The 22,834-nt window shown below is 35.9% G+C and overlaps 1 protein-coding gene across 7 annotated transcripts in view; it reads left to right on the forward strand.

Moving 5' to 3' along the window:
- The first annotated feature begins 9,810 nt into the window (after positions 1-9,810).
- Positions 9,811-22,834, forward strand: part of CHD6 (chromodomain helicase DNA binding protein 6) — a 172,315-nt gene continuing 159,291 nt past the window's right edge. For 4 of the 7 annotated variants that reach the window (XM_074292626.1, XM_074292628.1, XM_074292633.1 and 1 more), the window contains exon 1: positions 9,811-9,937. The gene's annotated coding sequence lies outside the window, so the exon portion shown is untranslated. Of the gene's footprint in view, positions 9,938-13,880; positions 17,445-22,834 lie in introns of those variants that run through there. The other 3 variants (XM_074292627.1, XM_074292631.1, XM_074292629.1) reach the window with 2 other exon arrangements.

Raw genomic sequence — 22,834 nt, forward strand, 5'->3', positions numbered from 1 at the left:
GATCTCAGACACTTAACACTTCCTAGCTGTGTGACCCTGGGCACACAGAAAAGACCCCAGCCTCAGAAAAAAAAAAGACCCCAACCTCAGAAAAAAAAAAAGAGAAAAAATAAATAAAGTAACATCAATTACAAAGGGATAGTTACTTTGAAAACATAGCAATAATAAAGGTAAAAACATTCCCTCCCCCATCTCCTTAAATAATGTTCTCCCATTCTATTTATTCCTTTTTGATCTACAGAGAGAGTGGGCTCAGACTAGGTATCATTTCTAAATAGCATTGGTCCATCAAGTTTACGACAAAAATCCTCAGTGAGGCCTGTCTTGATCATTGCTAGTCTGGATCCCAGAGTTACTTTTCACTCTTAAAATCGTTGATACTGGACAAGCTGCAAAACTCAGTATGGATTTGACTTCTAAGCTTCTGCATTCTCAGAGGCTCACTCTCCTGACATGCAGAAACTTGTAACGTTGGAGCCTCTAGACTAATCTCTTTCACCTGAAGTTGAAAGAACAAACACCAGGGAAAGCAAAGAACTGAGGCCTGCATTTATGGAGCCGGTACTGTTCTTCCAAAAAGAGGACCCAAGATGTCTCTCCCTAAAGGAACTGTTGTTGTTTGTCCTTTGTTCTCCAAGAGGACCATGACATCAGGGAGGTGATCATGGCCAGATATTCCTAAAGGAATATCTCTTACTACACATAATTAGAAAATGTTTATGCATTTCCTAAATCTCTCCCAGGCACTTTCATGATACTATTGAAAGCAGGTTCATCAGATGCTTCTATGTGAAGAAATTGGATCAGCTGTGCATATAATCAAACCTTTATTACACCTGAAAAGATAGGGGAACGAGATAGTAAAGGGCTTTCCAGATCAACAGAAAGAGTTTGTATTTTATTGAATAGAAGCACTGGGGAGCAACAGATACTTTTTAATCAAGGGAGAAAGGGTAGGTCCTATGTCTTAGGAATATCAATTTGGCAGCTTTGCACAGAATAGAAGAGAGAGGAAAGAGACAAGGCAGAGATACCCAAAGTTATGATGTCCTTGTTCCATTGCCAATTTTATTACTTTGTCATCCTTTATATCAAAGAAAACTATGCTTGACAAAAACAGAACTTCTAATGCTGTGAGAAAAGAATATATGGGCTGAAACAGGACAACAGTATATCTTTATGATAGGCCTGAATCATTCAAGCACCAGTTTGAGTGAAAGAGTACTTTGAAAATCTGAATATAAAATGAAACAGAATGTGCCATGCTATAGGGGAGGCCTAAGCCACAATGTGCAAATATTCTGGATAGAATGTGTCAATCTGACCTTCTTGGCTTCAGGAATTTTCTCCTTCCATGTTTAGAATGCCCTCCCTCCTCAGCAACTCCAGCTTCCTTTAAAATCCAGTTAAAATCTTCTACAAGAAGCCTTTCCTGAACACTTTTAATTCTAATGCATTAATCTCTTAATCATTTTTTATTTATCCCCCATATAAACTTGTTTGTATTTATTTGCTGCTTTTTCTATTAGATTGAGAACAATTTATCTTTATACAGAGCACTCTGTAGCTGTGGAAGAGGTATAAAGATATTTAGGGCATGATCCTTATTCTATAAAGTTTACAGTTCAACAGTGGATATAAGCCACATGCATAATTGGACAATACTAGGTATACAGTATTAATATTAAGTCATCAACCAACCTAGATTATAAAAATGCAAGCAAACAGAAGATGAAATCAATCAGTTACCAAGCTTTTCTGAGGCAGTACAGTATGATGAATAAAAATCCAGTTTGGCCTCATTTCTAAAATATATAGAGAATTGACTCAAATGTATAAGAATACAATAAACATTATCCAATTGATAAATAGTCGAAAGATATGAAAAGACAATTTTCAGATGAAAAAATTAAAACCATTTCTAGGCATGTGAAAAAATGTTCTAAACCATTGTTGATCAGAAAAATGCAAATTAAGACAAATCTGAGGTATCATCATACACCTCTTAGATTGATTAAGATGAAGGAAAAGATCATTATAAATTTTGGAGTGGATATGGGAAAATTGGTGGAGTTGTGAACTGGTCCAACCATTCTGGAGAGCAATTTGGAATTATGCCCAAAGGACTATCAAATTGTGCATACCTTTGATCCAGCAATGTCTCTACTAGGCCCATATCCCAAAGAGATCATAAAAAGGGGAAAAGACCCACATGTACAAAAATGATTGTAGCAGCCCTTTTTGTAGTAGCAAGGAGCTAGAAATTGAGTGGATGCCCATCTGTTGGGGAATGGCTGAATAAATTATGGTATGTGAATGTTATGGAATATTATTATTCTATAAGAAATGATCAGCAGGATGATTTTAGAAAGGCCTGGAGAGACTTATAAGAAACTGATACTAAGTGAAGTGAGTAAAACCTTACAGCAGCAACAAGATTATGTGATGATCAATTCTGACGAACATGGATCTTTCCAACAATGAGGTGATTCAGGTCAGTTCCAATAGATTTTGTCATGGAGAGAACCATCTGTATCTAGAGAAAGGGGACTGAATGTAGATTACAACATAGTATTTTCACCTTTTTTCTTGTTTGGTTGCTTTTATTTTCTTTCTCATTTTTTCCCTTTTTGATCTGATTTTTCTTGTGCAACATAATTGTGAAAATATGTATAGAAAATTGCACATTTTAAATATATATTGGATTACTAGCTATCTAGGGAAGGAGGTGAGGGGAAGAGAGGGAGAAAATTTTGGAACACATGGTTTGAAAAGGTGAATGTCTTTGAAGATATTTTGAAAATAAAAAGCTATTATTTAAGAGGGAGGGGGGAGAGGAAGAAAGGGAGGGAAGGAAAGATGTAGAAGGGAGAGAGAGAGATTGATTCAGCCTAGGAGCCAGAAAAACCTGGGTCAAGACTTGCTCTGACATATACTATGTATGAGGTCTACTTACTCCCTTAGTGCTTAGGTCATGCTCTAAAACCATGTGTTTCAGAGAAGGTGCTGACCTGCACTGGTGAAAAGAGTTTCCTTATTTGGAGTTTCTTATAGCAATGAAATCACAGGTCCAATCCCTATTTCTTTATGTTAGGCACCAGGGACACAAAACCAAAAATGACATTTTCTCTAATCTCTAGGACCTTCCATGTGTCAGATGAGGTAACACACACTCAAACACACAATGATGATTGTTATTAATGCTAACATTTACATACAGTGCCTACTATATGCTAAGCACCGTGCTTTTGCATTTTACAAATATTTCATTGAATCCTACTAACAACTCAGTAAAGTAGATGAATGATTTAAGTGACTTGCTCAAGGTCACACACCTGGTATCTGAAAGTGAATTTGAACTCAAGTCTTCTGATTCCACTGGAGGAGGAGACAACAGCAGCTGGGGTATGTAGGATAGGTAAGATCTCAGGTCAAAGCTAGTACTTGCATTTAGCTTTGAAGGAAAATAGGGATTCTAAGAGGAGATGGTGAGAAGAGTATATTCTAGAAATAGGGCCAATCTATACAAAAGGGTCAGAGATGTGAAATAGAATGACCTGTGTGAAGAGCAGAAAAAAAGGACAGTTTAGTTGTGCTAGTATATAGAGATTAATGTATAATAAACCTTGAAATGTGGATTGGAGCCAGGTTGTATAGCATTTCAAATACCAAACAGAGGTTATATTTGATCTCAGAGGTAACAGGAAGCTACTGGAGTTTATTTAGTAGGGGAGCAGCCAGATCTGGGCTTTGAGAATATTACTTTGGCAGCTGTATCTGGATTGGAAAAGGGAGAGGCTGAGACATAAAAACCAAGATGGAGACTATGGCAATCATCTGAGGGAGGTGATGAAACCTGCACTAGGGTCATATCCCTGTGAGTGGAAAGAAGGTAATAGATGTGAAACAGTTTTGGGGAAAGAATTCACAAGACTTGGCCATTGTTAGGATGAATGAAGTGAAGGAGAATGGGGAGCTAAGGATGCTTTCAGATCTGCAAACCTGTGTGCCTAGAAAGATAGAAGTACCCAAAAATAGGGAAATCAGAAGAGAGTTGAAAAAACAATGTGGAAAAGAAAAAAAAAGAAAAAAAATTATGCCATTCTATAAGCTTTAGTTCTATACTTTTACCTATCAAATCTATAACAAAGATTCCCAAATCTCTATCTTAAACCTAGACTTCTGTTCTGAGCTCCATACATTTTAAATTTAATTCAATAACCATTTATTAAGTACTTATCAAATACCAATATGAAAAACAAAGACAATTCCTCCTTCCCTCAAGGAACTTACAATTTAATAAAGGAAGACAACAATTGATCTCCAGTTTTAAACTCTATACATTGCAATCTGCTCCATAATATAAAAATGTCCTTCACAAATTACTCTTCCTAAAATATTCCTTAGGCCATGTTGTCCTCCTGTTCAAAAACTCTTACTAGCTATAGAATAAAATCCAAACTCCTTAATTTATTTTTCCCTATTCCAGCCCAGTGTTACCTTTCATTTTCTTACATTATTGACCTTATTTCCTATTACTTCTTGCCTCTAGCTAAATAAGTGATCTTGGACAAGTCATTTAACATTTGTTCACTTCAACTTTAATAACTTCAATCTATAAAATATAAAATCTATAAAAACCTATCTCCTAAAATTGTTCTGAGGATAAAATGAGACAATATTTGTAAAGTGCTTGGCACATAGTAGGCTCTATATAAATGTAGCTATTAAGCAGTTTTAGTTCTTCCATTAAATAAAGCTTTGAGAGCCCTATTTGTGTTCTGACTATCTTTGTATCTTCAACACTTAGAACAGGACAGCGGACACACTAGGTTGTATGTACAACAAATCGCTTTGGGTTGAATTAGATTGGTCATGGTCCCCTCAACCTGCTTAAATTCTTTCACCTCTTTGTTTTTCTTTATTTTGCTCCCCACACTTTTTCCTTTCATAGCCTCACAGATGAGCCTAGTTCTCATCATTATTCACTTGAAAATGGTCCACAATTAGTCTCTCCATTTCTAGGCTCTCCTTCTAATCTAGCCTTTACACTAATGGCTGTTATGTCTGGTCTAGCTCCTCTGAAGGGCTCAGTAAGTCCTTGCCCCACATTGGGTGCCAAAATGCAAAGTTCTGTCATCTTTAGATTGCGATCGTTCTCTGGGAGGAGATCTCTTTTATTTAAATCCTTTTCTCTGTGAGCAGGTTTCTTGGGAGGCTTCTGGAGCCTCCAGCCAGAGCAAAGGTAGAATCTCAAATCCTCTTCTTCCTGAATTCTTGCTCTCAATCTCCAATCCAGACTGACTCTTTCCCAGACTACCTTCTCCTTTTATCCTCCCAGAGAATGGGCTTGTGGGTACTCTAGAAGCTTGTGGGAACTACTTACAACCAATGAACTTGCTCTTTTTAAAGGTGTAAACTCTTTTAAAGGTGTGAACTCCCTTTTAAAGGTGTGAACTAAAGGTGTGAACCCTGAGCTAGAGAACTATTAAGTAGGGACTTAGCACCTAATAAGAACCTAACAAATGGCAGATTAATCTTTATTAGTTATGTAATTATGTCCCTCTTCTGCTCAGAACTAGAAAAGTATAAATTCATTAGTCAACATTCTATCATGCCTTTGTTCATCTTGATATCCATGTCCAGAATGGCTTCTTCCCATTCTGATCTGCTGAGTCCCTCTTCATTTTTAAGATCTAATTCAAATATCAACTCTTCCATGAAACATACTGTGATTCTAGATACTCTTCTCTAGATTTTTGTGATACTGCTGTCTTGGTTCTCCTTTTATCTGTCAAATCGCTTCTCAGCCTCCTTTGCTAGGCCATTATTCACATTATACTCCCCACCAACCACTCCTCAAAATTCTCTTTTCCTCTATATAAAATTTCTTGGTGACTTCCCTTGGATTTAATCACATTCTTTATTCAAATGACCCATGGATTTATATAACCTGAGTTCCAATCCAGCAGCAGTAGCAGTAAGTAAATATTTTAAAATAGATAAGCCAAAGACTTTTCACATTCCCTGTCTAAAACAGAATTTATGATTTCCCCTCAAACCTACTCTTCTACTGAGCTTTTTTTTTTTTTTTTTAATCTCTGCCGAGGGCATCCATGTTCTTGTAGCCTTCAAATTTCACACCCTCTGCATTATTCTTAACTCTTCATAATCACTGCATATATTCAATTATTTGCCAAATCTTAATGCTTCTACTTCAACATCATCTTGAATTCATTCCTTTCTCACTAATTACACAATCATCATTTAAGTGTAGGCCTTTACCACCTTCCATCTGGAATATTGAAATGGCTGCCTATAGCTCTCCTTGCTTTACACCTCTTCTCACTGCCATCCATCATCTATACAGCTATCAAAGTGACTTTCCTTAAACCAAATTTGACCATCTTGCTGCTCTGCTAAACAAATTGTAGTGACTACCAGAATCAATATATAAATTTTTCTTTGTGACTTTTAAAAGCTCTTCAACCTGATCCCAACCCAGCTTTCCCTCTTCATACAAACAGGCCTCTTCTCTGTTCATCATACACAATACTCAAATTCCTGTCTTCAAGCCTGGTCATCTCCATTATCCATGTAATGTATTCTCTCCTCACTTCTCTCTCATGAAATCCTTCACCTCCTCAAAATGAAGCTCAGAACTCCATTTTCATCTAAACCAGTCAAAGGAGAGCCTAATACATACACACATTCATTTGGGTTTCGAAATATACATATATATATATATATATATATATATATATATATATATATATATATATATATATATATATATATATATATATATATATATGTCACTCAACAGAGAAATAGGAGAAAAAGGAGAAAAGGAGGAGAAATTAAGGAGATAGTACACTAAAGAATAGATTAGTTCTAAGCAAAACAAATTCTAAGGATATACAAAAATATTTATAGTTTTTCCTCGAAGTGGCAAAGAAAAGGAATCTAAAGAGGTACATAAATGTGATAAAATATTGTGTCAGAGAAATCGGGGAAGACTTGGAAAAATTGATGCAGAGTGAAGTAAACAGAACCAAGAGAACAATTTATACAATGAAGACAATATTATAAAGACAAGTTTCTTTGAAAGATTTGAGAACTCTGGTCATCATCATGACCCTCCATGAATCCAGAGCTAATTATGAAACATGACACTCATCTGTTATTAGGTGAGTCATAATGTCCTCATCTGTAAAATGTAAGGCTCAGTATATGAAAGATTATTCCAAATCACTAAGAGAAATGCAAATTGAAGCAATTCAGGTTTCACCTGAGACTCAGAAAATTGGCAAGGATGATGATAATGAGAGTAGACAATATTAGAAAGGTTGTAAAAAGACAGGCACATCAATACACCCTTGGCAGAGCTTTGGATGTCCCAAATACCCTAGAAAGCACTTTACAATTACACTAAGAAAGTGACTAAATGGTCCACACCATTTGATTCAGAGCTCCCACTATTAGACCAACTCCAAGGAGGTCAAATATTTAAAAAAAAAAAAAAGTTCCATAAACATCAAGATATTTATAGCAGAACTTTTTGTAATTACAAAGAACTGGAAACAACGTAACTGTCTATCAACCGAGGTTTACAAAATGTGGTACATGGATGTAATGAAATATTACTTTGCTAAAAGAAACAATGAATAAAATGACTACAAGAGAAGAAGCATGCTTCCTGTTTCAATATGAAGTAAACAAAATTAGGAAAACAACATACACAATGACCAGACTAATGTATAAAGAAAAATAATAAAACAGAATGCGTGCCCCCCCCCAAAGAAGGGATATTAAGTGTGGGGAGAGGGGACTACAAATGAGGAACATTGCCTATAATGTCAAAATTAGGTGATATATTGGTTGGCTTTGCTGAGCCTTCTTTCTTTTAATTATAATTATAATTAATAATAAGGGATGGATCCCTGGGAAAGTAAAAAAATATGAGAGAGAAACAATAAGAATTGAAAGTGATGTAAAAATGAAAGATATCAATAAAAGTTTAAAATATACATAAAGGCTACACTCCAAGGCCATTTCTATTTATAAATCTATTCTATTTCTGAATTTTGGCCAGCATGAAAAAATCTGCAATTATTGAGCAGAGAGGTGGCAGGGACTAAGCCAATGACCATGAAAGAAGTTATTTTAAATGTTTGAAGTTGGAATAAAGTTTAACATCAGTTAAGAAAAAAAGTTGATACCCAAAAGAAAGAAGAGTTTAAAATGTGGAAGAAGATGTTTTCAAACAAAATTTTACAATTCCTCTTTATTCAGAATGGAAGAGTTTTATTTTTGTTATTGCTGTTAACAATAACAGATGTTACTAATAAACTAAAACCTTGCTAATTTGAAATGCATGTGACCAGGGGGAAAAAAAAAAAAAAAGAGGTCTGTGAATGAACAGGATTCAGATTACTTCTATTTTTACTGAAGAAAAACAGGGTATGTAGTTGGCGAGGGCACGTCAGTTGCTTTAAATTACATCCTACTTTGAATAAACATATTGGGTTAAACAACTTTTCTATTATCAACATTTCGGAAATATCCAGTTGAAATCAAAGGTAAACACCTGCTCAAAGAGAGCAAGCAGACAAAGGAAAAGCTCTCCAGCAAATCAGGGCACACCACTAAGATGCCAGGCCACTAACAGCTTCTAGGACTGGCACGATGCTGTGGATTCTCAGAGCCCCACCCAACATGTTTAAGTCTGCTCATATGATTCCAAGACTCCTCGGAGCCAATGCCATGTTCCTGTCAGGGTTTGGGGACCGCTGGACCTAGGGGGAAAGGCCATCTGGCTCGTTTGGTATTAAAGATGTCATTAAGAGTAGTCAACCTTGCAAAGCTGTATAGGGCTGAAACACGATATTTTGTGAGGTCTTTCTACCGGACATCAGCATTGAGTGGCTGGCATCGGCCACGCTGCCAGCTATTTGCTGAGCGATGTTTCAGGAGTGTGGGGGCGCAGCTCTTCCTTCTCCACTTGCTGCACCCCACCATTTCCCAATCTTCTCGTCTTCCTTTCCCCCTATTCTCTCTTCTTTACTTCCTTTTCTTTCTCTTCTGTCCTTCTCCTCCTCAAGGTTCTTTTCCTAACCTCCCCCTTTTCCTTCTCTCTTCCTAGTTCCCTCCCTTATCAGCGTTTTTCTCCTTTTACCCCCTTCTTTTGTGTTTCTTCTATTCCCTCTTCTCCCTCCCTTCTCTGCTTCCCTCCTTCGCCCTCCCTATTCTCCTGCTTTTCCTTTCCCCTGCTTTTTTCTCTTCTCTTCTTTCCCCCTTCCTTTTCTTGTCTATTTTCCTCTCCTTCCCTCCCTTCAGAATCTTATTCCGTGAGCTCTCTATCTCTAGTCCTCCCCCAGGCTTCGGCTCCGAGGTTTGTGGGCGGGGATTTCGGTCCCGCCCCGCTAAGGGGCTGGATCCCCGTTGGGCTGGTCACGCTGCTCCCTCCCTCCCTCTCTCTCTTTTTCTCTTTCCTTCTCTCTCTAGCTCTCTCCCTCCCTCCCTCCCTTCCTTCTGCAGAGCCGGGGGTGCGCAGCCCTCGGGGGGAGGGGAAAAGGAGGGGGAAGGAAAGGAAAGGAGAGGGGAGGGGGCGACGTTGTCGCGGGGGCGCCGGGGGAGGCGCGTGGAGGGCGGTGCGGCCCCGCTCGCGGGCCAATCAGCGCTGCTATCACATCCATGCAAATATGAGCACAATGGAGCGAGCCCATCACTCGCTCCTGCAAGCAAGCTTGAAACGGGTTGCCGTCTGAGCGATGGCCGCTGCGACCAATGAATTTATGTCTAGGGCCAAGGAAGTCCAATGGCGTAGCCGAGGAGGCGGGCCCGATCCGGGTTAGGGTGTCCTTGCAGGGTGTCTGAGCTAAACTTCACCAAATAATAGCTGTTTGTATTTTGGCTGCTGCAGGAGCCATTTTAGGTAAGTTCTTCTCTTAACTTTTTATTTTCCGCCCCGGTCTCCGCGGCTCGGCCGTGCCCGCCTATCCAAGATCGCACCCCTCAGGTTCAGCCGGTCTGTCCCTATGAATGAAGCCGGGAGGAGCGGGGCTGCGCGGTCACCGGGGGCCGGGCTGGGGACGGGGGCTGAGAGCTGGGCCGGCCGCGGTGCGAGCGAGCGAGGGAGGCAGCGGGCGACCGGGGAGGGGGAGGGGAAGGGGAGGGGAGGTGGCGAGGGGGAGGGGTGGGAGGTGATGATCCCAGTTGGGCCTCCCTGGGCCCAGCCTGGCCGCGCCGCGCACCCCCTCCCAGGTCCGTCAGTCCGTCTGTCCGCCCGTCAGTCAGTCTGTGGCCTCACCGAGTCTGTCAGGAGGGTGCGCGCCGCTGTCCTTGGGAACTGGCGCGGGCCCCGGCTGCGCTGCGGGGCAAGACCCTATCCCCTCACACTGACTCCCTTCCGCGTGGGCTCTGAGGCTGGCGGGAAGGGGGGGGGGTACCCTCGGGACCCCGGAGAAGTTGTTCCATCCTTCTGCAGTATCCGAGAGGTCGAGCCCCAGGTAATGATGGTCCTCGCTGCGCTTTCAGGATCCCCAGGCGCTTTCCCAGGATTGTCATCTTCGAGGTCCCGCAGCCGGAGGACCAAGTTCTCCCGCTGCTCCCGCCCCCACCCACCCTTGCTCGCGCCTTGGCTGTGGTTCCTCGCTGCGATGGGGAGCAGTGATTAGGAACCAGTATCCGAGATAACCCGGAGCCAAGTTTCGTGTCCTGTGGGGCTGTATGCTGTTTGAGGTGCGGGGGAGGAGGGTAGAATGGAAAAAATCCTCTCTTCTGGGTTCTTCCTTTGGATTAAGTTGTAAAGGTGTCACCTCCGAATTTCCCCGGGAATGCAAGGTGAATGATTGGCAGGCCCTTGCATTTTTCAAGGTGTTTAGAGGAAATCTCCCTGTTGAGTTTGAGTTTTCAGCCATAATTTTGTTTGAACTAATTGGAAAAACATAAGTCGACGCTTAAACGTGTGTATAAAGTCGCAGTTATGATGAATGTGACTGGCGTTTGTGTAGTGCAGTATTTAATTAAGCACTATAATTCAGTTGTGAGTTGGTAGGCCTCTGCTCTTTAAATTGGGGCCTGTGGACCATTTGGTCTGGCTAAGCTTTTTGGGGAAAGCTTGGCATCCGGAATTTCCATTCCTTAGGAATTCTGTGTGTGCTACCTTGCTCTTGCTCACTTGCCTCTTGGGGGTACTCTCCTCCTCTAATCTTTGCTGCATATTTGTGGAGCTCCAGGACATTGATAATAGCTGGAAAAGAATAGAAAACTTGAAATCAAGAAATTACATATTTCTGGGCAATTTGAAAATTGAGAACATTTTTCTTTTTTGTGTGTGCATATATGTATGCATGTTATATATGTATGAATCTAAGGATAAGCCCAGGACTTATGTTTGTTTTTTTGTTTGTTTTGTTTGTTTTTTTGCTTTGGGGAACTCCTTGGTGAGAGGAGTTCCTTTACCAATGATTTTTAATCTTAACCTTGGGATTTCAGGGGGTTGGTGAACTTGGATGGAATAAGCAAATTTCCTATTTATTTTTTCTAACTTCTAACTGAAAATTAGCATTCCCTTCAACTGTGAATTTAGGCAACAAATTTTATTCTGAGAAAGGGTCTATAGATTTTACCAGGCTGCCAAGAGGGTCCATGACATAAAAAAAGGCCTAGTCTGAGAAAGCTTAGAGCACTGAGATGTTAAGTGACACAGTCAGTTCAGTATCACACAGCTGGCATGTGACTGAGAAGAGACTTGAACTCCCATCTTGCCTTCAAAGACATCTAGGTGCCTATGCCAGGTTCTTTCTTTGTATATGGATACCATTCTAACAATCCGCAATCGGAGAGGCATTTTCATATCTAGTCCTTTTAAAGTTGGTTCTAATGAACACAACTATATTTCCAGTGAATGATATGGTCCAAATGTTGTATGTTTTCAAAGGATGTATAAATGGAAATAAGAGCCTAAAGGTCATTCTAAATCAGTTCTCTCATTTTGCAGATGAGGAAACTAAGCCCTAAAGACAGTGCTCTTCCCACTACATCATAAATTTGTCTGTATGTGAGAGAGGCAGATAGAAACAGAGGTTATACTTAAAATCAATGCATGACAGAGGCTAGGCATGAATCTTTACGCTACAGTATCATAACTTGGCTTATCTTAACTGAAGCTTGTAGTGTTAGCTTTGGTACTTGCTTATAATCAAAGGCCTGAATAAAATGTAAAATAACAAAATAAATTTGAGAAAAACAGTTTAGTAATACTTTTTTAGGACAGCTATTATAGAATGATCACAAACCCTCCATTTAAAAAATATATCATTATTGATTAATATCATATTAAAGGCTAAATTTTTTTTCCCAAAAGTAAAACTAATTGAATGATTGTTATTGTTGTGACAGTTTCTTTGATCTCTTCCCCCCAAGCAAATATAGATGTTATGAATTTGAAGTTATGCTTAGGTATGGTGCCATCACATCTTATACAATGAATGTATCTCAGAACAAGCTATTAAAGAGTAGTATTGCAAGGTGCATGAATCTAATCACCCTTAATTTTGTTTTTTGGTATTCTATTTTTTAAAAATAATAATGTAAGCCACAGAAGATGTTAAAAAATAAAACAGTAAAAGAGAAGACTCTGATCTAATATTTCTGAATTTTCAGAAAACTTGTTTGAGATAAGCAAATTTTTCTATTCCTTTAATGTCAGTAGAAAGTATTTTTACAAGTACATCAGTCAGTATAGTCTGCTAAATAAAAGTACTCTTGAGAATTTATCTAGATATGTATGTGAGTTCCACTTATAGACTACCATCATTTATCTAGTACTTATTGATTTATTTTTCTGCTAACTACTTTAAATAATATTAACCATCTATAATAGCATATATATTTGTAGAAACCAAATAGTTTGAAATTTTTCCCATGTTGTGGATGATCAATTAATAATAGCAAACTTCTAATAATACATATATATATATATATATTATGTTTTATCTATATGTGTGTGTGTGTGTGTTTGTTCTATAGATCTTGTCTTTGGTACATAACAATAGTTTTTATGGGGCATCTGTAGGTGTTTTAAGAAAACATTATTCTATCCCAGAGGTGGTTTGAATTTATGTTAAATAATACTGAAGGAAGGGTTCCACAATCAGTGGAAGCTTTAAAGCCAGGAACTTAAGAGTATTGTGAAAATTATAAAGAGTAAATGTAGGTCTCAAATACTTTGATAGCATTGGAATTAGGATATTTCTATTGGGAAAAAATGGTACCTATAAGTTCTACAGAAGTTTGACAGTATTTTAGATTTCAGAGTATATTTCTATTGGTTTGGAAGGTCTTGAAATCTGTTTATAATTCCATTCCTCTATACAGAACTTTAGTTTAATAACATGTTTTGACTTGTACATTGCATTCCAGTACAATCCACATATTTTTTTTTGTCCTACTGAATTATTATTGAAATAAGTGAGTTAGGGACCTTATTTAAAAAAAATTGAGATTTTTGACTAATATGAGATTTTTTGTGTCTTTTAGCTATCTGAATCAAAGGCACATTGGTAGTACTATAATAATGTACTTAATAATCATATTCTAATAGCTTCCATATATAACAAAACTTGAATTCAGTTAAAAGACTATTCTTTTTTTTCTTAGCCAAAAAAGGACTAGAACGTTTTAATAAAGAAGGAAGATTGGAGTAATCAGATTTCCTTCTATTGGTCTTTTTCTTATCTTATTTAAAAGGAAGAAAACCCTAAAAACAGTATTTAGAAATTTTAGGAAAACTGACAAACAATATTTTTAAGTTAATTTTTTATTAAACAAAATAATTTTTTATAAACAAAAAGTTCTATTTCCAAAATGGAAATACTAATAGATAGTTATTTCAATTTGTAAAAGGTGTTTTCTTAAGAAAATCGTTTTGAGGAGTTAAATAATACAATTTTAAAAATTTCATTTGCTTATAGAATTTAGAATGAGAAAAGATCTTAGAGGTCATCCTCCTTGGTGTCTTTATTTTCCAGTTGAGCATGCTGAGGTCCCGAGAATAATATTGACCGTCCCAAATTTGACTGCACAGGGATTAAGTAATAGAACTAAAATGAGAATCCAAATCTGATAAAATCAACTATTTCTACTATACTGTGTTCCCTCAAATTTATGTTGTTTTCTAAATGTCTTCTTCTCTTACATATATATACATATATATATTATATATACATACATATACATACATGCATACATCTATCTATAGTCTGAAACTTTCTATCCTATAACTTGCACGGGAAACATCCATGTGTTACTTTTATAGGGTCAGGTTTGTTGTTTTTATACTAGTTAACTTCTGGCAATTTCTTTGATTTTTTTTTTTTTTTTTTTCAGTATACGTGCCTGTCACAGAGTAGGCATTTAGTAAATGCTTCTTGATTATTTAACCAAAGTTACTGACTTTTAGAAGTTGCAGTTCATCACCACCAATGAGCACTATATGTGTATGCTCAGTCTCTGTCAACTACTGTGGTTATATTGACCTTTTGTTCCTAGTAAAATATTAAGTCATTTCTTCATAATTCCGATGTTTTACTTAGAGAAAAGCTTTTAGCAATTTGAGGTAGGTATCATAACAGTCTTGTATAGGACTACTCTATAGTTCTTGTTCTTAGATTTGCTGCTGTTTCTTATTGACTCAGGGGTTGTCTTCACTGGATCCTTCTTTTCTGAGCCATCCCCTAAAACTTATCCTTTGGTTATAATGGGAGAGTTCTTTCCTATCATTCATGGAGCCTGAAAGGAGAGCTAGGGCAGGCCAAGTTAGGATTAGGGAAATATTAGAACAGTCTTGGAGAGATCCGAGGTTCTACATTGCCTTCTCCCCACTATTGATATGAATGGCAGGAGACATTTCTTGAGCTTTCTTTTCTCCTAAGAGATGATCTAAACTCCCTTGTCCATGTTATACTGAAAGTCACATTAATTTTGTTAATGCATTAAATACTGGGTTTTATTGTGATAATATTTAAGATAAGTCTATCGGAAATACTTAATTTTTCTATTCCTTTAATATCAATAGAAAGTATTTTTACAAGCACATCAGTCAGAATATATAGTCTGCTAAATAAAAGTACTATTGAGAATTTATCTAGATATGTATGTAAGTTCCACTTATAGACAGATGCATACAGTTCTAATTCTGTTTAAACATGGAAATTCCCCACTCACTAAGAAAATATTTATACAAACATTTTTACGAGAGCTCAGTTACTTGAATAGCTTAAGCAACTTTTAATAGAACAAAATCCCAGTACTGTAAGGAAATTATGATAATCTCTTGGAGTTGAGATGGGATTTGACCTATAGTAGTTATAAAAATCTGTTGGTCTTGTCAGTTGAGAAAAAATTATTGGTGAGCAAATTTCTTGTTTGTTATGATGTACATATTGACACATCTGGGCTTGGATTAGTTTGGAGCAAGGCATAAAGATATTTGATTTATGTCATGCTAGTAAAGAAATATATCTGGGCTGTGTTTGCTTTGGTTTGAGGAAAATCATTATTAGTGTTAGAAATTTATCTAAGGATAGTTCCAAGTTGGTAAATTGGATCTAGAGCAGAGGTTTTAGTTTACCAAAATACATTTCATGTAATAGATTTATTCATGGAAACTCTTTTTTAGTTGAAATTTTTTTTGGCAGTATTGATATTTTTTGTTGTTGTTGAGGCAATTGAGGTTAAGTGACTTGCCTTAGGGTCACAAAGCTAGAAGGTATTTAGTGTCTGAGGTCAAATTTGAGCTCAAGTCCTCCTGACTTCAGGGCTGGTTATCCACTGCACCATCTAGCTATCCCTTAGTATTTGTTATCTTAAATCCAACTGTGTTGTATTAAAGTTAAGGAGTTCTTCAGTCAACCTACTTGACTAAGTGAAGTCACCCTAAGGAATTGGATCCATAGTAATAGTTGGATATATACTGTTTTAAGTAAACCTAATAGGGGATCACTTTAGTTAACTGGTATGTGAGGGAATAAAATATTCTTCTTAATGGAATTTCTGTCAATATTTATTCCTTAAGAGGAAGTGAAAGCAGAAGAAGGAAGCAGAAGAAATTGTTTTTATTTATGGTCTCTTACATACCTATATAATTATAAGAATGTTTTAAAGGGGAAAAAATTTTTTAAATGAGATTTAATATGCCCCTCCTTCCTTTCCCCCCTCCCTCCCATAGCAGGAAGTTGGGTTTTCCCCCCATAGTTAGAAATAAGAAAGACAGGATTTGGAGAATAGACATGTGTATAACCTCAAGATACAATTTTTAGCTCTTTTTATGTTATGATTTCTGGATATGATTCCATGTGCATCTGTATCTAAAAATGTATTCCCTTTTTTACTTTCACTCCAGAAAAAAAAGATCTATCAATAAATTTGATTTATGCCTCACAGAGCTTTTAAAAAAAATTATCTACGCCATAGTTCAAAATCATGATCACTATGGGTCTTCTGTAGTTGACATGTTTATATCATGATAATAATTATTCTTTTGCTTCTGGCTGTAATTAATAGTTCTTTCTCATCGGTGTTACTTAAAAGGTCTGGTAAAGTGTTAGAATTTTTTTTTTTCATTGGCAACTGGGAATCAGGTAAGTTGCCTCGGGTTTTTAATTATCTGAAACAGTTATGGGTCAAAAATCTGTTTAATGGTAAATTTTGTTTTTTCAAGAAACCCATTTCATGGATTCTTTTTTTAACAAATTTAATTTTACAGATTTTCAACATTTTGTGTCATTTGTCATAATAAATGGGTATGTTTCTTATGTCAGTGAGTTAGTAAACAGAATTTATTAGAAATATATCTTGGTTTATGAATTGGATATGGTGAAATATCATGGGATAAAAATGCACAACTCCTCATTTAGGAATTTAGAATTTAACATGTACAGAGATTTGATTCCAAAATTATTAGGGATTTTATCATGTTACCTTATCTCCACAGTTGCCATTGGTTCCAAGGAGTTATCAGTTTGGAGTGCCATATAAAGTACTGAAATAAATTATGCACATAAAAATTTGTCTCTATTTCTTTAGATTCACACAGTGATTATATACCTGCATCTTTACTACTGAAAATTTTTATTTTAGCTGGTCTAATTTTTGGAAGACAGTCTCCAGAAGAATTCTTATTGACATATGCTGCTAAATTGTTATTGATGTGGCAGCTATTTTCATTTTTAAAATGTTATATGTTAGCATAATATGTTTTAATTCAATATAAGAATTTTAGTTTCTCCCAAATTAAATCTTCTTTGTTAACTCTTTGTTGCAGAATTGTAAAACTAGAAGGGACCCTTAGAGATCATCTGATCTGCACCAATTCCCTCATTTGACAATAGGAAACAGAAGTGTAAAGTGCTTGTGATTTGCATAAGGTCATACAAGTGGTAAGTGGCAGAGCTGGAAACAGAACCCAAAAAAACTGATATGATTGCACCCCAAATCCTATTCTCTACTTCTAATTGACTACATTTTCTGCCAGATCAAGTCTCTGCCTAAACTTTAGGAGTCATGGGTAAACTGTGCATTAGGATCATAAAAGATAGTTGGGGGTGGAGGAAGGGAGGAAAATATTTGCATCTACTGTCTTGATTAGGGTTTTATGTCCAAAACATGTAGGAAATTAGCACATTATTTTAAGATCAAAAGTCAGTAAGCCAAAGAATATGAATAAGCAATTCTCAATATAATTGTAAATTCTGTTAACAGTAAGAAAGATTATTCTTTATCATATTTAATAGGAGAAATGCAAATCAAAACAGTTCTGAAATTTCCATCTTATATTCAACAAATTGAGATAGATGACAAAACATGGAAATATTTTATGTCAGAGATGCTGAAGAAAGACAGCTATGAAAATGCACTGTTGGTAGAGCTATGAGTCAAGCTAGCCATTCTAGAAAGCAGTTTGTAATTATGCAGGATAATAAGTAAAATATTTACACACTTTGACCCAGAGATTCCACTGTGGATCTGTACTCCAAGAAGAAGAAAAGTCCCAAAGCCCCATATACATGAAGATATTTATATCAACACTTTTTTGTAGGAGCAGAAACTGGAAGCATTGTAGGTATCCACTAATTGGGGCATGACTAAATAACTTGGAGCATATGAATATAATAGAATATTACTGTGCTATAAAAAACCATGAATATGATGAATATCAAGAAGCATCAAAAAGATTTATTTATATTAATGCAATGTGATGTCAGCAGAACGAGAAAGACTATATGCTATGGAAAGGTGAGGGCAGCAATTATGGTATGGAAATCCACATTGGATTTGGTTGATGTTTATTTAGATTTTTTTTTTTACTCTCACTTTAAAAAACAGTCTTTGTTATAAGGTCTGATCTTTGGGAAAGAAGAAGGGAAATATTAGGAAATGTAATGGATGTAAAAGCAAAAATTATCTATACTTTTTTTTAAAAGAGCACTTCCTTTTTGGTCATGTAACCTGAGTTGGAACTTAACTTCTGATCTCTATTACCTACATGGTTTTAATCAATACATAACTTTTTTTAACTTTTATTTTCTCTTTTGTCAAATCAGAAGGTTGAATTCATTGACTTTGAGGTCCTTTCTAGTTCTTTTTCTTTAAATTTTATTTGCAAATAAATATCTACCTGATTTCACTCTACTTTTCTTCTCCCTACTCTATTGAAAAAGCAAGAAAAATGAAATCTCTGTTAATCCATCTAATTCTAAATCTATAATGGCTATGAAGTTTTCTTTTCCCTAGTCTTTTGGAACTATTTTCCAAGATACTGTAGAGGATTATTCTCCATTGATGAGCAAAACAAAACAAAAAACAAACCCAACCCATTATTTAATGTTTTTTATATAAAAATCCAAATCACTATCATGTGAAGGTGGTGTTTAAAAAAAAAAAAAAAAAAAATATATATATATATATATATATATATATATATATATATATATATATATATATTTAACCAATTTAACATGTTAATTTAAAACCTGTTTTGTTCAATTGTCTCCCTTTGAACTTTCTTTTGCTCTTCTATACGTTTGAAAAAAGGTTGATGACTTTTTTTTTTTTTTTTTTGACATTACCAGACCTTTGCTTTCAAAAAATAAGCATAGTCAGGCAATAAATCATACTGCATATCTGAAAATTTGTGTGTTGATTTGTCATCTTTACTAGTCTAATGGATGTCAAGTACAACTAAAGAATTGTTTTAATTTGCTTTTTAATTTTTAGTTTTTTTGAGCATTTTTTTACATGATTGATGATAATTTGCATGTCTTCTTTTTGAGCTTTGCCTGTTCATATCCTTTTTTCCATTGTGTTTCTGTCAGGAGATAGGAAGAAGTATGCTTCGTGATTAATTTTCTGGAGTTATGATTACTCATTGCTTTGATCAGAGTTTAATTCCTTCAAAGTTAGTTTTATTTATAAAATTATAATCATTTGTATAAATTGTTCTTCTGGTTCTGTTACTCACTTCATTTTATATTAGTTTATGCAACTATATCCCTGATTATGCTGAATCAGTTTTTTTTGTCATGTCTTATTCATATACTGGTTTTTTAGTCATTTCCAAATTGATGTATGTTCTATTGTTTCCAGGTCTCTGGGGCCATCAAAAGTGTACTGCTGCTAATATTTTTGCACAAATCAATCCTTTTCCTTTTTCTGCTATTTCTTTTGGAAATATGCCTGGTAGTGGTATTATTGGGTCAGTGGGAATGCATAGTTCAGTGATTTTTGGGAGGTAGTTTTACATTACTTTTGGGAAATAATTCACATCTTCACTAAAACTATATTAATATGTTTGATGTTCCCTAGCCTGCTCCCAACAATTGTCATTTTCCCTTTTTGTCATCTTTGCAATCTGATAAATGTTAAATAGAACTTAATTGTTTTAATTTTTGCATTTTTTGGGGTAGTGATTTGGAATGTTTTTTCATATGGTTGTTGGTAGTTTACATGAACAAGAATTGCTTGTTTATATCCTTTGACCATTTATCTGTTCAGGAATATTGTTTTTATTCTTAAATATTTGAATTGGATTCCCGTGTGTTTTGCATATAGATTGGAATAGGGATTGGATCTGTGATTTTAGTTGTGTAAGGAACTTTCAGATAATGAAAATCCCCTTTTTGCCATTTATAATTTTAGAGAGTTGCCTAAGTTAAGTGGATTTTCCAGGGTCACATAGTCATTATAGAGAAAATGTAGAATTTAAGTGTATGTCTACCTGGTTCTGAGGCCAGTTTTCTATTCATAATTATCACATTTTCTCTTTTGGATAGCAGACTTTTTCACCCAAACCTATACGATTTTTTAAAAAAATCACTTAACTATTTCCATTCTGATTTTAATTTCACTGATTTTACTTTTGCAGAAATGTTTCAATTTCTTGTAATCAGAATTCTGTTTTATTTCCTGTGACTTCTCTATTCCTTGTTTGCTTTCTCTTCCTTATGTTATTGCAGTTATTGTCCCCAAAGTTCTCTTAATTGTCCCCCTCACTAGTTTGTTTTGAATTCCCCACATTTTGATTAGATTAAGATATTAAGGTATTTGGAAAACTATTTACATGAGGATATTATTTATCTAATTAGCTACTGTCATCTTTGTCAACTTGAAAGAGTCATTTAATTTTTCGGCTCAGTTCTCTCAGTCAGATTTGATGGCCTCTAAGATTTGTAGGGGAAGACCTGAGATTAACCCAGAGACCTGTGGAATAGAAAGAACATTAGAAATGGAGTCTGTCAACTTGGGTCTGAATCGTGGTTATATTACTTATTATGCATGTGACCTGGAACAAGACATTTAAACTTCTAGTCATTTTACTCATCTGTGAAATGGGGTCCAGTTGATCTCTTAGATCTTGTTCAGCACTTCAGAGTTCTTAATTATAGTGATTTAGTTATTGTAAAATAAGGATCTGGAATGCTTAGGGGAGACATTTAGACACGTGACTAAAAGTCAGCAGAAGGCATAAGATATAAGTAGAGGACTACCAAAGACAGGTTTTACTCACTCTGTTACCAGAAATCAGTGGGTATAAGATAAAGATACTAGGTGCAAAGGGCTTCCTAGATAAACTTTGTGCATGTGATGCTAATAAACAAGACCTCTTTTCTAACTACAATAAATATAAGCCTTTATGTGCTTACATATGTATTCTTACATTCTGAGATGACCTTAAAAATTGATGAAACTTTCATTTCTGCCAGTATAATGAGAATTAAATTGATGGTCTTAATGCATCAATTTAGGTTTAATAAATTTGAACCTAGTACCATGAAATTTAACTCAGAGTTTATGGTACACAATCCTGATTTATTAATACTTGTACTAGAAGGCCCGGCAGAAGCAAGAGTTGTGTGTACCTCTTACCATCAAACTTCTTGCTAATGACCTTTTCCTACTAGCTGTACTCTGTCCTAAGCACCAACTCCATTCTGACACTTGGACTCACTTCCCATTTCTAAAGGTTGTGGGCTAGGTCTCTCCATTTTATCTTCTTCCCTCTCATTTCCTCATCAGGCAGACGTGGTCACACATAACTGCTTAAATGAACATAGAGTGACAAACTATAATTTTAGTAAGGTGGAGAACAATTAGGTTTTACTATCTTCCCTGAAGCCATGCCTTCTGGATCCCTAAGGCCTTGATATTTGACTTGCCTTTCTATTCTTAAGGACTACTGGACCTTATCATGTGCCTAGCCTCTAAATCTAAAATACTGCTCATCCTTTTCATCTGCCCTGAGACTGATCCCTTCCATCTATATTCCTAATGCACCACACAGTATTTGGCACATAGTAAAGTACAAAATAGAATTATTTTTCATTCATTCATGGGGCTGAAAAGCATCTTTAAAAATTATTTCACCACCTTATTCATAAAGACACACCATATATGACCTGAAAATATGACCCATTTTAAATGTTTAAAGCTAATATTAGTTTATTCATACTCTTAATGTATTAAAAGATGTTCCATAGTTGTGATTCTATTATTTTTTCCTAATGTCTTCAAAACTCTGCTCTTAAGATCTAGTAGAGTAACAGGATAGCTGTCAATATTATTTGCTTTAAGGATAATAACTGACGTAGTATTTTAAGAAAGTATTTGATACACACATGTATAAATTTTATTTGAGCTTCAAAATGATCTCTATCTTTTAGATGTTAACATCATCTTCATTTTATAGAAGAAGAAAGTTCAAAGAGTTAGCAACTTTGTTCATGGCCATATAGCATGGCATGGAGAGAATTTGAACCTGTCTTCCTGATTCTAGGCTTAGTACTGTCCATTAGTATTTGAAGAGAAGAGATATCACAAAATACATCACTGAAATTAAGACTGCCTGCCATATTTGCCTTTGCTTTTCCACTCTGGCCCTATACTATAACCACATTTTGTGATCCCAAATGCTGTGGGTCTCCTTATGTGCCATTCATATCATTGTAGAACATACACACAGCCCAATTGTGACACCTAGCATTCTTGACTTTATTTTTTATTAGCTGTAGTTGCTTCCCTTCAGTTCCTCATCTCTGATTCTATCTCCTGCCTGGTAATATGATTCTAACTCCTGATTTAATACTTGATGATTTGGCTTGCTGTTCTTAACCCTAAAGTGAACCCTAACTCAGATTAACTACATCATAGCAGCTAAGCTAGAGGATTTTACAACTTCTTCAACACCTTTTTTTTCTTAATATGCATATACACTTTTTAGGAATTAGAGATTTCAGTTGTCCACTATTGTTCAGGTTTGATTTTTTGATTTAAT

This window comes from Sminthopsis crassicaudata, chromosome 2, assembly GCF_048593235.1.
Source record: "Sminthopsis crassicaudata isolate SCR6 chromosome 2, ASM4859323v1, whole genome shotgun sequence".
Taxonomy (NCBI): domain Eukaryota; kingdom Metazoa; phylum Chordata; class Mammalia; order Dasyuromorphia; family Dasyuridae; genus Sminthopsis; species Sminthopsis crassicaudata.